We start from the raw sequence: 15706 nt of genomic DNA on the forward strand, positions 1-15706 counted from the left end.
TATCACATTCCAGCAGCTTGCAAACTAGAACACCTATTTATATATATATATATATATATATATACAGTTTATATGTATATATATAAGATGCTTATTTTATTTGCACTTAAATATCTTTTTAAGCCAATATGATCATTTATATTTTCTAAAAAATTATCCAAATTCATCTAGCTTTAAAAAAAAAGGCACAAAATTATTTATAGCATAATTGGTAGAGGTTTGTCTGTTTCAATAGCTTTTCCCAAAGCAAACTGAATTGTATCAATCTTCTCAATTCCATCTTTGTTTTTCATTTCAATACGTTGTACACTTAATTCTTTTCTCCTCACTCCCTTCTTCTTTTTCCCACTCTTATTTTTCTAGCTTCTTTATATTTATTTTCAGTATTTATTTTTAAAAAATTCACTCAAGGCTAACAATTTACCTGTAGGTATAGTTTTAACTGATTCTATAAATTTTGATATGTTATACTCAATTGATGTTTATTATGTAATTTCTCTAGTGTGTTCTTTAATGCCTAAATCACTCAAGAATGCATACTGAAACTTCTACACATACAGATCTCATGGTATGTTTGTGTGTGGACAGTATCTTTTAGCTACAGTTTCATTATTAATATCTTTTTCAATTTTATATTGATCAGAACTGTGTTGTTGGTGAATGAGTAATTCTTTGAAATTTGATGAGGATTTTTTTCCGTATGTAGGTTTTTTTTTTTTTTGGTAAATGTAACATATGTACTTAAACGTTTCTTTATTCTTACTAATTTTTTTTTGGTCTGCTTGATTTAGCATTGTATGTTATATGAAAATTTTTCACTAAGTTCAAAGATTTGCTGATTTCTTTTTGTGATTTTCAGCAATTTTTTACTTTATTTTAGTGATTTACATGTTCATTCTTGCTATACATTATATATTATATATTATAAAGTATTTTGGTGGATTATTCTTTATATTATATCATATCCTGTATTAACCTTTATTTCTTTTTTCCCTTAATTATGGTTTGTTTAATAGTATTATTATCATGCCTTCATGCAATGTCTGTTTTTACAACCTTATTTTTCACTTTAATTTATGATTTAGATTAAGATGTTTATCTTTTAAGCAGTATATGGCTGAATTTTCTTTAAAAGCACAATGTAAATACTTGCCTATTTTGATAGGGTAGTTCAATACATCTGCACTGCTGATCTATTTGGGTTTAGTTATAGTATGGTATTTTTTGTTTGTTTACTGGGTATCATCATTTTTTTCTCTTTTAGCCTCCTTTTATTATTTCTAATAGACTGATCAGATTTTCTGTTAATTTTCTCTTTATTTCTGAAAGGTTTTAAGATATGAGGTATTTGAAAGAAAGGAAAGTAGACAAAAATGATTTTAAGTGAGTATGCTTTATTGGCTGCACTCCTGGGCAGAGCTCATGGAGACCAAGAGGCAGTGAGGTGAGTCTGCGCACGGGCTTTGGCGAGTGCAGTTTTTAAGGGCAGGGGTTAGGTGATGATATGAAAGGGGCAGCACATTAAACAAAGGATTATTATGCTAGTGGGTTGAGCAGTGGTTGGTTAGATGTCCGTGAATAGATGTTTGCTGCGCAAAGACCTTGATTGTAACGGTTCACCTCCTGTTCTGGAGTGACTTCATGATTCCAGCCATAAGCCCTCCCTTATTCCCCCGACTTAACATTCCAGCCTTTTTGTGACAGAAGGGCATCGAGATCCTTTTAGTTGTTTCCTGCTATAGTAGGAATGCATGGGGCTATGGGCTGAAATTGTTAGGGTCAGGAGAGAGGAGAGGCTAGCTGCAGGAGTTTGGTGAGGTTGGCAGGTGGTGATGTTGATGCAGAAGCATTTGGTTGACCGCTACTTGGGATAGTTTTTTATATGACCCTGGAGGAAGTTAAGGAGGCAAGGAGCTAGGAGAAAAAAGAGATAAATTAAGATAACTGGACCTAGCAGTGGGAGAAGCTATGCTGCTAGTGGGGAGGAGAACCAGTTTAGGGCAGAGGAGGTTCCTGTTTCCTGTGATAGATGTTTTCCTTTAGCTTGTTTAGGGTTTGAAGGTTTTGCTCTACCAGACCTGTTCATTGATGTAATAGTAATATTCTTCTTGGAGGATTATACATGTCCCTCCTTTTTCGGCTGTCAGCAGGTCTAAGGCCCATCGATTTTGAAGAGTTACCTGAGCTAGTGAAGTGAGTTGGCATTGTAGAGATGAGAGAGATTCAGCTGTTGATTCTAGAGCTACCTGTAGTGGAGTTTCAAAGTTTTGAGAGGTTAGAATACTGTGTCCTAGTGCCCCTCCCGCTGTGGCTGAGGCTGCGACCAAGATGGTTAGGCTGATGCCTGCTAGGATAGGAAGAAAGGCAGCCCTTTTTGAGCATGAGGGGGGTGATAACCAAGCTAGCTTAGATTCCCCACAGAGGGTTAGTTGAGGAACAATAGTTACCAGCAAGCATGGTCCTGGGGTAGTGGGGTTAAGGCACTTGATAAGAGTTTCATTACACCACAAATATTGCCCTTTGGGGGCATGGGTGGTGTTGTGGGTCGTGACATTGGTTTGGCATCAGTTTTGAAGTTTGGCTTGTTTTATGGTTATGTGTGTGAGGTAGCAGGTTTTTAGGAGATAGGGAAGGTTTTCAGACTCAAGTTCCCACGGGGGATACTTTTTAAAGTGGTGTGGCAGGACTTACGGCTATGTTGGTGTATTTGGGTGAAGTTTATAGGGACGGCTGCTAAGAGTGGCCTCAAGTATTTCAGAGGGAGTGAGTATAGCATATGAAGCTCTGCGCCTCCCCTGCTGGTCTATAATTGAATTGCCATCTAGAAAAAGGGTAAGATCTGCCTCTGGCAGTGGTGTGTCTGAAAGATCATGGCATGGGGAGGCAAGCTCTTTCATGATTTTGGTGCAAAGGTGTGTGGGTTGGGGGAAGGGGTTTGACAAGGGCTCTTGAGGGAGAAGAGTGGCAGGGTTGAGACTAGGTGAGGTAGAGAGAGCAATGTCTGGGTTTTCCAGGAATAGTAAATGAAATTCTTGGACACGAGAAGGAGTGAGCAGAGACAGAGACTTATGGGATAAGAGATTTTGCAGATGGTGGGAGGACAGAACTTGGAGAAGTTTACCCAGGCTGAGTTTCAGAGCTTCGTAGGTTAGGGTGGCCACTGCAGCTAATGCCCAGAGACAGGGAAGCCAGCCGTGGGCAGTAGGGTCCATCTGTTTGGAGAGGTAAGCTATTGGAGTATAAGTTGGTCCCAGAGGTTGGGTTAGAAACCCCACCACCATTCCCTGCTTTTTATTAGTAAATAGAATACATGGTTTGTTAGGATTTGGGAGGGCAAGAGGAGGTGACTGAAGTGAGGCACTGCGGAGGACCGAGAAGGCTTTGAATATGGCAGAGGCATCATCTAGCGGACCTGCAGGTGTTGCTGTGACTACATTGTAGAGGGGCTTTGCTAGAACGGAAAAATTAGGGAACCAGTGCTGGAAAAGTTCCACGAAACCTAGAAAGGATAAAATTTGTTTAGCATTTTCTGGAGGCTGGACTTCACGGAGTGCTTTCTGCCTGTTAAGAGTGAGGTGTCGAGAGGTGGGAGTAAGGAGGAGGCCCAGATAAGTAACGGTGGAACAGGAAAGTTGGGCCTTGGTTGCTGAAATCTGGTGTTTTTTTCCACCAAGAAATTTAATAGGGTGGCCGTGGCTTCTGTGGAGGCGTCTTCAGAAGGGCTTCAAATTAATAAGTCATTTATATATTGGAGAATAACACTGGGAGTTAGATTGCATTGTGTTAGGTCTTTGGCTAAGGCTTGGCCAAAGATGTGGGGGCTATTGTGAAACCCCTGAGGTAATACTGTCCATGTAAGTTGCTGGGCAGCTAAAGAGTCCAGGTTTTCCCAGGTAAAAGCAAATAGATTGTAACAGGCAGGGTCCAGCGGTATAGTTAAAAAGGCATTTTTGAGGTCCAGGACCACGTAGTGTGAGGAGGTATGTGCGAGAGAAGAGTACATGGATTGGGGACCACCGGGTGGATAGGAATAACAGCTTCATTAATAAGTCTGAGGTCCTGGACTAAACGGTAAGAACCATTAGGTTTTTTAACAGGTAAAATAGGAGTATTACATGATGAATTAGTAGGTATAAGGCGTCCTTTCCCTTTGAGCCAATTGATGATGGGTTGCAGTCCCCTTTGATGGATTATGGAAATGGGGAATTGTGGCCAGGAGGGGAATGAGGATGGATTTTTTAGTTGGATGAGAACTGGTTCATCATGGAAAGCTTTTATGGGGATGGAGTTATCCTACACTTTTGGGTTGATTAGGTGGGGTAGTAAGGAGTGAGTGGGAAGGATAGAGTCCTGGGCGGAGGCAGAGGCTATACACAGAGGCAGTAGTAGATGTCCAGGAGGAGTTTTTGTTCAGTGTGGTGATACCCCTAATTTGGTGAGAATATCCTGTCCCAGTAGTGGGCTAGGGCAAGAAGGCATTATTAAGAGGAATGTGTAAAAAGATGTCTCTCTATTAAACACGTGAGTGGCTTAGTGGCTAAGGGGTGCAAAGGACGGCCATCTATGCCCGTAACCATAACCTGGGAAGGACAGAGTCAACCTGAATAGGAGGGGAGGATGGAAAAGGTAGCCTCCGTGTCCACTAAAATTGATGTGGACTTACCCGCTACCTTGATTGTTACCCTGGACTCCGCGAGGGTGAGCGAGGTCACTGAGGCTGGGCATCGTCAGTTGTTGGAGGCCAAGCCCAGGACTGCCAGTGGTAGACTAGGGTTGGAAGGATGGCACCCCACAGCCAGGCACTGAGGGGCAGTCACTTTTCCAGTGTCCCTTTTTTCCACAGAGAGGGCATGGTCCCTCTCTGAGGATTGGGGCACTGGTGGGACTAGTGTCCATCGAGGCCACATTTGAAGCACTTTCCTGGCCGTGGATTAGTCATAGCTGGCTTCTTCTCCATTGTAGTAGGCCACAGGGCTGCAATCAGGGATTGGGTTTGTAAGTTTGCCTTTCGGTGGTCTCGGGACTCCTTTTCTGTCCTTTCCAACTCATCACGTGTATTGAAAACTTTAAAGGCCAGGTTTACCAGATCGTGAATAGGGGCCTGAGGACCATCCTCAATTTTTTTAAGTTTGCGCCTTATGTCTGGGGCTGACTGGGATATAAAATGTGTGGCTAACACGGTTTTACCAGCCTCCGAGTCAGGGTCTAAGCGGGTGTATTGAGAGAGGGCTTCTGTGAGTCGGTGTAGAAATGCTGCCAGGTTTTCTTCAGGACCTTGGGTGATTTCCCTTAGTTTATGGAAGTTTATTATTTTATGTGAAGCTTTCTGCATACCCACTATGAGACCTGTAAGTATTTTATCCCACCTATTTCACCCGTTTCTCCCTGCTGGAGTGTTAACCTGATATTCCCACCCTGGCTCTTGGTCTGGCACGGCCTCGGTTCCTAACAGCATGGGGTGGTCAGTTATATGGACCTGGTCGGCATGGGCCCTGGCCGCACTGAAAGTATGGTCTCTTTCATCTGGGGTTAGGGAAGAAGAACAGATTACATGAATGTCATGCCAGGTTAGATCATAGGCATTAGCTAGATACTGAAATTCCTTAGTATAGGCAGTTGGGTCACTGGAGAATGAACCTAGCCATTTCTCAATATTAGAGAGGTCAGCTAGGGAGAAAGGGGTGCGTACTTGAACTAGCCCCTCAGGTCCCGCAACTTCCCGTAGAGGACAGTAAAGAATCCTTTGAGCGGGTATGAGGGCTTATAGGTAAGGAGGGCAAGGCTGTTGAGGACAGTGGGGGACTAGGTGGAGATGGAAGGGGAGGATAAGATGGTGGCAGGAGTGTGGCCAGGGCAGTGGGAAGAGAGGAGGGGGACAGATAAGATGGTGGCAAGGATGCAGGTGGAAAGGGAGATGGATAAGATGGCAGCTGGAGTGCCGTTGAGATAGGTGGGGAAAGTGAGGGATAAGATGGCGGGTGAGTTGCGGTTGGAGCAGAAGGAAGAAGTAAGGGACAAAATGGTGGCTGAGGCTCCATCAGAGCAGAAGGTAAGGGACAAGATGGCATCTGAGGCACCGCTGGAGGAGAAGAAGACAAGGGGCAAGATGGCATCTGAGGCGCCGCCAGAGGAGAAGAAGGTAAGGGGCAATATGGCATCTGAGGCACTGCCGGAGAAAGAGAGGGATAGAGTGAGGGAGGAGGGGATTGTGTGTAAGGATTTCACAGCAGTGGTCACTTGAAGAAGGATGAGTCAAGGGGTTCAGAAAAGGAGGAAGTTTCATCAGAGGAGAGGGAGGGTTTGGGAGTTTCCTTGGCTAGGAGAACCTGAGCTGTGGAGCAAGGAGTACAAAGAGAGGGACGGGAACTCAGGAGAAGAACAGCCTGGACATAAGGAATTTTGGCCCACTTGCTTTTTTTTTTGGCAGAAATCATGGAGGTCATTAAGGACCTTAAAATAAAAAGTCACCCCCTCAGGCCAGTGAGAACCAATTGGTATTGTGGCCAAGCCTTTTTACAAAAGTAAGAGAGGCATTTCAGCCAGATGTTTGGAAGTAAATTCAGTGTGGATAAGTTTGCCAGTAGGCAACTTAGAGGAGTAAGGCATTGGGTTTTAGAAGATTTATTGCCCATGCTGAGAGGTCTCGCAGAACAAAGGAATGGCTCTAAGAACGAAGGACTGGCCCAGGGGTGTCAGCATCACAATGCCCTGAGAGAGTCCTTAAAGCTCTTATGAGTGGGTTTAAAGTCCCGTTCAGGTCTTGGACCCGAGTTTGGGAGGGAAATGAGAAGCAGGGTGTCCCCACGACTTATCGAGTCCCGGAGAAAGGGTATAAAGCTTGCAGACATCCCTGTTCACCTCAGCCCAGGGAGAGAACCTGACATGAATTCACGATTTTCAGAGAGTAATTTATGGACAGGCTTTCTCCTTCTCAGAACTGCAAGACCCAGCAACTGAGCTAGGAGGGGAGGGACTTACCCAATCAGTGATGGATGTAGTGGCAGGCCAAAGGATCCCTGGTCTCTGGCTATGTGGAGGAGGAGCGAGAGGAAGCCGGGTTGCCTCTAGCCAGGCAGGCAGCACCTGTGCTCCTCTCCCAGGTTTTCAGCACCAAGATGAAAGGTTTTAAGATATGAGGTATTTGAGAGAAAGGAAAGTAGATGAAATGATGCCACACTCGCTCAATTACTGTTGCCTTGTCATAAGTCTTAGAGTCCTCCAACTTTATTCTTTTCCAAATTGTTTTTGCCATTCTTAACTTCTTTGCATTTCTGTAGGAATTTTAGAATCAGTTTTGTCAATTTCTGATGGATATTGAATCTCTAGTTCATTTTGTGGGAGATTTTTAAAAATTTTTTTGTTAATTATTAAATTAAAAAATATGACAACAAAGAAACATAAACATTCTTAACATATGATCATTCCAATCTACATATATAATAGGTAATTCACAATATCATCACATAGTTGCATATTCATCATCATGATCATCTCTTAGGACATTTGCATCAATTCAGAAAAAGAAACAAAATGGCAACAGAAAAAATTCACACATATTATACCTCTTACCCCTCCCTTTCTTTTTTTTAATTAATTAATTTTTTATGTATGATACATAACCACATACAAAAACATTTTTATCATATGATCATTCCGTTCTTGTTGTATAATCAATAACTCACACTATCATCACATAGTTGTATATTCATCATTGTTCTAGTTTGCTAGCTGCTGGAATGCAATATACCAGAAATGGAATGGCTTTTAAAAAGGGGAATTTAATGAGTTGCAAGTTTACAGTTCTAAGGCCAAGAAAATGTCCCAATTAAAACAAGTCTATAGAAATGTCCGATCAAATGCATCCAGGGAAAGATACCTTGGTTCAAGAAGGCCGAAGAAATTCAGGGTTTTTCTCTCAAGTGAGAAGCACATGGTGAACACAGTCAGGGCTTCTTTCTCAGCTGGAAGGGCACATGGCGAACACGGCGTCATCTGCTAGCTTTCTCTCCTGGCTTCCTGTTTCATGACGCTCCCTGGGAGGCATTTTCCTTCATCTCCAAAGGCCACTGGCTGGTGGACTCTCTGCTTCTTGGTGCTGCAGCATTCTCTGCTCTCTCTGAATCTCTCTGAATCTCTCATTCTCCAAAATGTTTCCTCTTTTATAGGACTTCAGAAACTAATCAAGACCCACTCAAATGGGTGGAGACAAGTCATCCCCTAATCCAGTTTAACAACCACTCTTGACTAAATCACATCATCCAGGGAGATAATCTCATTACAGTTTCAAACATACAATATTGACTAGAGATTATTCTACCTTTATGAAATGGGATTTATATTAAAACATGGCTTTTCTTAGGGGGCATACTTCCTTTCAAACCAGCACAATTATCATGATTATTTCTTAGAACATCTGCATCAATTGAGAAAACGCAAGAAAAAGAAGACAGAAAAAATTCATACATACCATACCCCCTACCCCTCGCTTTCACCGATCATCAGCATTTCAATCTACTAAATTTATTTTACATTTGTTCCCCCTATTGTTTATTTATTTTTAATACATATGTTTTACTTGTCCATCGATAAGGTAGACAAAAGGAGCATCAGACACAAGCCTGTCACAACCACACAGTCACACTACAACAGCCATATCATCATCCAATTACCTTCAAGAAACATGGCCACTGGAGCAGAGCTCCACATTTTCAGGCAGTTCCCTCAGCCTCTCCATTACATCTTGACTAACAAGGTGATATCTATTTAATGTGTTAGAATAACCTCCAGGATAACCTCTCAACTCTGTTTGGAATCTCTCAGCCACTGACACTTTATTTGGTCTCATTTCACTCTTCCCCCTTCTGGTTGAGAAGGATTTCTCAATCCCTTGATGCTGAGTCTCAGCTCATTCTAGGATTTCTGTCTCACGTTGCCAGGAAGGTCCATGCCCCTGGGAGTCATGTCTCACATAGACAGGGGGAGGGCAGTGAATTTGCTTGTTGTGTTGGCTGGAGAGAGAGGCCACATCTGAGCAATAGAAGAGGTTCTCTTGGGGGTGAGCCTTAGACCTAATTTTAAGTAGGCTTAGCCTATCTTTTGCAGGATTAAGATGTGAACAAACCCCAAGATTGGAGGCTCGGCCTATTACTTTGGCTGTCCCCACTGCTTGTGAGAATATAAAGAATTCTCCACTTGGGGGAGTTGAATTTTCCCCCTTTCTTCCCCATTGTATAAAAATGGTGATCTTATACAATATTGAGACCTTTGATTCATGAGCACAGTGTACCTCTCCATTTGTTCAAATTTTCCTTAATTTCTTCTAGCTGTGTTTTTTAGTTTTTGTCATGCAGGTAAGGACAGCTCTTCAATCCAATTGATCCTGGCCACAACTGCTCTTTGCTGTGCCCATGCCATGCCCTGTCAGATGTGTTGGATGTGTGAGGAGAGCTGCTGGTGAGGAGAAAAAAGGTCAAGAGAAATGTGAAGGAGTCATTGGCATGGCAGGAGGCTGAGGAGAGCCAGGACAAGGAAATGTTGGCTTCTGTGGAACCCCAGAAAAATTAAAGGCCAGGGGGCAGCTGAGGAAAAACTGTGCTGGAGAGAAGCAAACCAAAGGGCAATGCCACTGCAGGAGGAGGGGCTGCTACTTTGGGGGTGACTGAAATGGGGTATGGAATGGCAAGCAGCAGGGTGTCCTGGCCGACCGAATGTAGATAACTCCTCCCGTGGAAGGGAAGTAGTGTAGCTGCAGGGACCACCCCCCCCCCCCCCAATGCCTGGCAAGCTCAGCATCCCTGCACTTATTGAGCCCTACACCCAAATCTGCCAGAGGAAAGTGGCCACCAGAAGAGTATACCACCAAGGTAGGCCTTGGTCTTGCTTCTCCCTCAACATTCCCAACCCCATTCCTAGCTTTGAGAATTGGTGGGTTTGGTCATGGGGGGAGCACCCAGCCCACCCCTGCCACCAGTCATAGCCCTTCCCCCACCCCAGGGCCAGACTTCTCCCTACCCCAGGCCAGGCCAAGACCTACATATCCTCACTCCCTCTTAGTGACACCCTTCCAACCCACCACTTCCCCACTCCCCTCCACCTACCAACCCCTTCCCTAAGCCAGTCCAGTAAAACAACCCCCTTTCTGAGTCCCTGGGCTACCCCATTTGAGATCCCCAAGGTCTCTTGGGAAATGGCCCCAGAAAGAACCAGAAACCAGGCTTCCACAGACAAACAGTGCCAGTGCTATTTCTCTCCTGTTGTACTCCAGGCAACTTGCTGAGTTAGCAACCTTCCATCTTTCCCTGTAGCACCTGTGGAATGGGATGCCATGGTGAGAGTATGCGGGCAAAAACCAAGTTCAAAGTCCCTATTCCTCTGTGGTGGTATAGAATGTCCTAGGGATACCCTCCAATGACACTCCAGGGCCCTTGTTCCCTTCTGTAAAATAAGGATATTATAGTTTAGGGGTCTTATGAAGGCAGAGATAGTCATGGGCTTCCCTCAGGTCAGCCCAGGACTCTGTTTGGTAAAAGTTGTCACCATGAGGATTTGCAACTAAGGCATCTGTATTTATTGATTGATGTCATTAGCTGACTGGGTAACCAGCTTGAAATCAATTTGCTTGGCACTACTTAGCTCTCTGGGTGTTTTGCCATATGGAAGGTGGGGGGCCAGAATGGATGAGGGGGCATTGTGAAAATACACAAAAGGTCTTGTTCCTGGAGGGACACAGATATGCATCCTGAGAAGAAGAAAGCAAAGGGGTATAAATGTTGGGGAAAGATAGTGGCCAATTGCTTTTTAGTTGAGACCAAGGTATGTCACTCAGATTATCCCCTTGCTCAGCCAGTAGGGAACTGGAGCTCATATTGGAAGATAAAGAGAAGAGAGACACAGAAATGGCAGTATCAGGTCTCTGGTTTGTGAACTCCACAACCCTGTTGGCAGAGGTTTTAATGAGAGATCATTGCATTATAAATGGATTTAGTAAAAACAGAATCCTTTATTTGTAGAGTATCTTGATGACTGCATTCTAACTTGCTTGGAAATGGACCACTGAGATAGTAGGAGACCTGGGGGATGAAGTCTTACTAGAATCGAGGCCCTTCTGAGTTGATAGAGTGGGCTGAAGATATCTGCAGGTAAGATGGCCCTCTAAACTGTGGCTCCCTGCATCCTTGTCATGGAGGAGCTAGAGTGTATTTGCCTGCTGGGGAAGGAAGAAGCAGGTGCGTTTCTTCTGCTACCTCTTTACCAGAAGCAACCCCAGTGTATTAGAGTGTCCATTACAAAGCCACGGTCACATTCAGAACTTTTCTCAAGCTAAAGGAGCATAACAGGCATCACAAACCAAAGATTAGACCCTGTGTTTGGGACCCAAGCATGGGGAGATGTGCATGCTCAGGCAGCATTTGTGTTCATCTACCTGTGGCTTGGAGCTCTGTGGGAGGGTAGCTATTTGCAAATGAGCAATGAGAAGGCAAAGGCTATATCTGCAGCACATCCTGGCATATCCAGAGATGCCAAGTTTCCAGACATGGATGGGGAAAGCAAGTTGGGAACCCAAGGTCTGAGAACAACCTTGTGCCTTAGGGCTATGGGGGCAGCTCATGGGTGCTGCTACATTTCATAAAAGACTGGAGCTTCCCCAGTCATAGTACACAGAAGCAAGCAGTTCTTCCTACTGAAAGCTAAAAGTAGTTACTTGTGAAATAGTCAAGCTAGATTACTGCTGTTATAAGATAATTTTCTGCCCTTGTTTCAATATCCACAGCACCCCACGTGAACAGTTATATATATATAACTATATTTATATATTATATATATTCAGTTATAACTAAAAGCCCTCTCCTCTGCCTCTTTCCTTCCTATGAAACTTTGGGGACTCTGAAATCACTCACCTCCTGGGAATTCAGTGCCAGTCATTTATCCCTGATCCCTCTCTTTTCCTGTGGAGCAGGGGTAAATTCAGTCTACCCTACTCCACCATCTTCATGGAAATCCAGGGACCCTGTATCTTGTTGGTGTGCCTTTCTGAGTTCTAGTATACTCTCCATTCAGCTTGTGTGGGGTACACATACTCGGTAATTATCCACTTCAGTCTGGATGTGACAAGCACACTTCTGCTGACACCTCATTGGTGAGAACTATAATTTTGCACCATCTAAATGTTATTGTGGTGGCAGTTTTGGTGAGGTTCTTGTAATATTTCCCAGTTTGAAGAGGGTACATGAAGACTGGTAGTCATTGTACTACTCTGATAAAAATCTTTCTTCCCTTTCATAATATTGTCCAATGGTGTTAATATTAGCCATACCTATACTACCAGAAGCCAGGTGGCAAGTGATTCCTCACCACAAGTTCTTTATGAATCCCTGAATTTTGTCATTTCACCTTGGACAACCAGATATTTAACCAATTCGAAATTTAAGGTCACTATTATGAAGCATAGTAGTTCAGAGCTAACTGAGACCTTAGTGTATTCTCTTTATATGATAAATTATGCAGTAGGTTCAGAGAAATTTAGGGTGATTCCTAAGCTCACTTAGTGTTGGATCTTTACAAAACAAGACTAAAACCAAGCCTATCGTTCTCTCTTTTGCGCTATATCTTCTTTGAAGTGTCCTCCTTTACAGATTGCTATCCCTAAATTAATACAAATATTCTCCCAGAGTGCTTTGGTTTTAATACCCTAAACTAAGAGTCTTGTGCTGCAGAAAGGCAAATTGTAGTTGGTTCAGAAGAAAATGAATGATCTGAAAAGCATTTATCATATTGTTTGGGGAAGGAAGGCCATATTAGAGTGTCATATTGATACTGCATGCCCACAGGAAAAAGGTCCAGGTATTGCAAGGGGTACAGAAAAAATGGGAAGATGCCAGTGTCAAATGACATGTATTTAGGATGGATTCAGTAAATTTGGTGGAGACATCATCTTAACCATCTTTATATTCCCTACTGTAGTAGGTTAGATATAAGTAGGTGTACGCTTGCCCACACACATGCCTAACTCATCCTGCTGCTTCTGCCCTGCTCTAACCTTATCAAAATGTTATTCCCCCATACCATTTCCACGTAGAGTTTCTGTGACTAAAATCCACATTTATATGTGCCTTCTGAAGAGCTCTCCAATTGCATACCCACCCACTCTGCCTTACTCTTCCTACTATTTGAACTAGTGAAGAGCTTTGCCTTTCCTACGATTGCTGCTGGGAATGCTCTTTCCTTAGCACTTTGCCTGATTCACATCTTATTCTTCACTTCTCAGCCTGAATAACACATCATCTCCTTAGATGAAATAGATACATGTAAATACCCATCCTTTATTAGATATCATAATACTCTTTTTAATTCTTTCAAATTTCTGAGTGGAATAATGGCTATCATTTCTTGCTTGACACTAGCCTGCTGGCAATAAAACCATAGTGGTGCCATGATTTACCAAATTGTCAGGAAATCTTAAGTGTATAGCATTCCAGACTGTGAAGTAATTAAGAGAAAAGAGACAGAAATTATTGCCATGCTCTTTCAGGGATAGTTGTGTTGGTTTAAAATTGTTTTGTATCCCTAAAAAGCCGTTTTCTTTTAACCCAGCCTTGTTGGTACAGACTATTTTGGGTGGGACCACTTGACAAGATTATTTCCATGGAGATGTGACCCACTCAGTTCAAGGTGGGTCTTGGTCTTTTCTTGAAGGCCTTATGAAGGAGAACCATTTGAAACTAGAACAAATAGAGACACAGACAGATGAAACCAAGTGAAGGACACAGAGGGACAGAAACTTCCCAGGGATGCTAAGAGTGTGCCTGCTGGACAGAGAGAGCTCAGAGAGATGTCCCTGGAGGAGCAAGAGGGGACCCACAGATGCTCAGAGAGTTTTCAGGAGAGCTTGCCCTGCTGCAGGCATGGAAAATGTATCATCCTTACCCTGGAGTGAATTCATTCCTAGGCAGATTAAAAAGTCTTAATTATTGGGGTCTTCTTTGGAAAATAGATACCTGGAGGAGTAATTTTAAGGAAGGACTGTTTATACCTGAATTTATGTTCTTTCACATTCAACAATGATCAGTCATTTTGGGTGGGCCTACTATTGGGGACAGATCATTTAACAAGGCATCTATCAGACTGGCTGGTTATCTCTACCGCCTAATCCCTCATCTGGGCATGTGGTACATTTCTGCAAAGCTTAGATTTCTTCATTGTGAAAGTGGGCATTAACAGTACTTGATTTTCTTGTGGGCTTTTGTTAGTTTTGAGTTATTCAGGATCAAAACAATTTAAACTCCCTTAGAGAAAGGTCATCATTTGCTTTTCTCACTGATGTGATCCCACTATAGATTGTTTCTGACATGTAATTGACCCACAAGAATAGTGATTGAAAGAACAAAACATTTTAAAGTTAAAGTTAGAATACTTAATTAGAGTAATGGTTTCTAAGGGTTTTGTTTTCCAGAAAAAACAAAACAAAACAAAAAACAGTCATAAGACTAAGACTACCATGAACAAGCAAAATGACTACTGACTGTTTTTCAGCTAAAACACCATAGTGAGACAGTGTCTCATTTCAGAGGATTCAAGGCAACGATATTGTTCAGAATGTCTATACTGAACATACATATGTAGAAATTCTATCCTAGAAATTGTAGAAATAACAAAGTTCAGTAAGAACATCAAATGTAGCATCAGTTAAATGACAGCAGTTAAACTAAACTGAAAACAACCACAATTATTTTTTTTCACAAATCAAATAATTTTAATGGAATAGAGAGCATAGAGGTATATCCAGACAACTGCAGTCAATAGTTAACAAATTTGTGGGAAAAAGGATAGGCATTCCAACAAATGGTACCAGAAAAACTTGATGACAAAATGCACATTAAAAAGAATCTATATATAGACTTTACACCCTTCACAAAAACTAAATCAAAAGGGATCATAAACCTAAGATGAAAGACATGACTATACAACTGTTACAAGGTAAAACATAAAATAAAATAAAAGATAACTTGGATTTTGTAATAAAGCTTTGTATACAACAACAAAGCCTATGTTCTTTTAATCCATCCCTGTGGGTGCAGAACTATTGTGGGTAGGAACATTTTTTTAGTTTTTAGCTTTTTTTGTTGTGTAGTATAGCATATATTCAAAGCAAAGAAATGAAAAAGCAATGGTTTTCAAAGCACTCTTCAACAAGAAGTTTCAGGACAGATCCCAGAGTTTGTCATGGGTCACCATATGATCATCTCCTAGTTTTCCTTCTATCTGCTCCAGAATATAGGAGGCTAGAGGGCTTAAGTATTTTTTTTTATCATCACAATTGACTTTTTCCCCTTCTTTTTGGTGAAAAACAACATATATACAAAAAAGCTGTAAATTTCAAACACAGCACCACAATTAGTTGTAGAACATATTTCAGAGTTTGAAATGGGCTGTAATTTCACAATTTGAGTTTTTTACTTCTGGTTGCTCTAAAATACTAGGGACTAAAAGACATATCAATTCAATTATTCAGCATTCAGATTCATTTGTTAAATCCTGTTTTTTCTGTATAACTCCACCATAACTTTGATCTTTTCATACCTCTCTTTAGAAGTATTTGGGCCATGGCAATCCTACATTTTTCATGTTTGGAAGGTCTTTCACTAATATGGGGTAGGGAAATGGAACTATCTGATGTTCTGGAGAGGATAGGCTAGATTTCAGGACTTAT

At 42.2% G+C, this 15706-nt stretch overlaps 1 long non-coding RNA gene across 1 annotated transcript in view; it reads left to right on the forward strand.

The window, feature by feature from the left end:
- Positions 1-10392: 10392 nt before the first annotated feature.
- LOC143684144 (uncharacterized) overlaps positions 10393-15706 on the forward strand; it is a 31142-nt gene continuing 25828 nt past the window's right edge. The window contains exon 1 of the long non-coding RNA XR_013175875.1: positions 10393-11138. This is a non-coding gene — a long non-coding RNA (uncharacterized LOC143684144). The remainder of the gene's footprint in view (positions 11139-15706) is intronic.

The sequence above is a fragment of the Tamandua tetradactyla genome, chromosome 5 (assembly GCF_023851605.1).
Source record: "Tamandua tetradactyla isolate mTamTet1 chromosome 5, mTamTet1.pri, whole genome shotgun sequence".
Lineage (NCBI taxonomy): Eukaryota > Metazoa > Chordata > Mammalia > Pilosa > Myrmecophagidae > Tamandua > Tamandua tetradactyla.